Below are 331 nucleotides of genomic sequence, written 5' to 3' on the forward strand. Positions count from 1 at the left end.
CGGGAAGGGTCCAAGCCCAGGGGACAGGGCCACTCTGAGCAGGAGAGGTCCAGAGGCTGGGAGAGGGTCCTGACGTGTCCCCATGCCCTGGCAAGGGGATGCTGTGCGTGACTGGTGGCAAAGAGGGGCAGAGCCCTGGGTGGAGCAGGGTGGGAGGGCCCAGGCAGGCATACAGAGAAGCCCACGAGGGTTTGGTCCTCTCCAGAGCTCCAACTCCTGCCGAGGTTCCCAGGTCACCCCTTCCTCACCAGAGTGTCCATAAATTCAGCAGCATCCATCCAGCCTCAAGAGAGGATCGTGGGGGACATCCCCCCCCCCGGGCACACCCACC

This window comes from Chaetura pelagica, unplaced genomic scaffold (assembly GCF_000747805.2).
Source record: "Chaetura pelagica isolate M959 unplaced genomic scaffold, ChaPel_1.0 scaffold520, whole genome shotgun sequence".
In the NCBI taxonomy this organism is placed as follows: Eukaryota; Metazoa; Chordata; class Aves; order Apodiformes; family Apodidae; genus Chaetura; species Chaetura pelagica.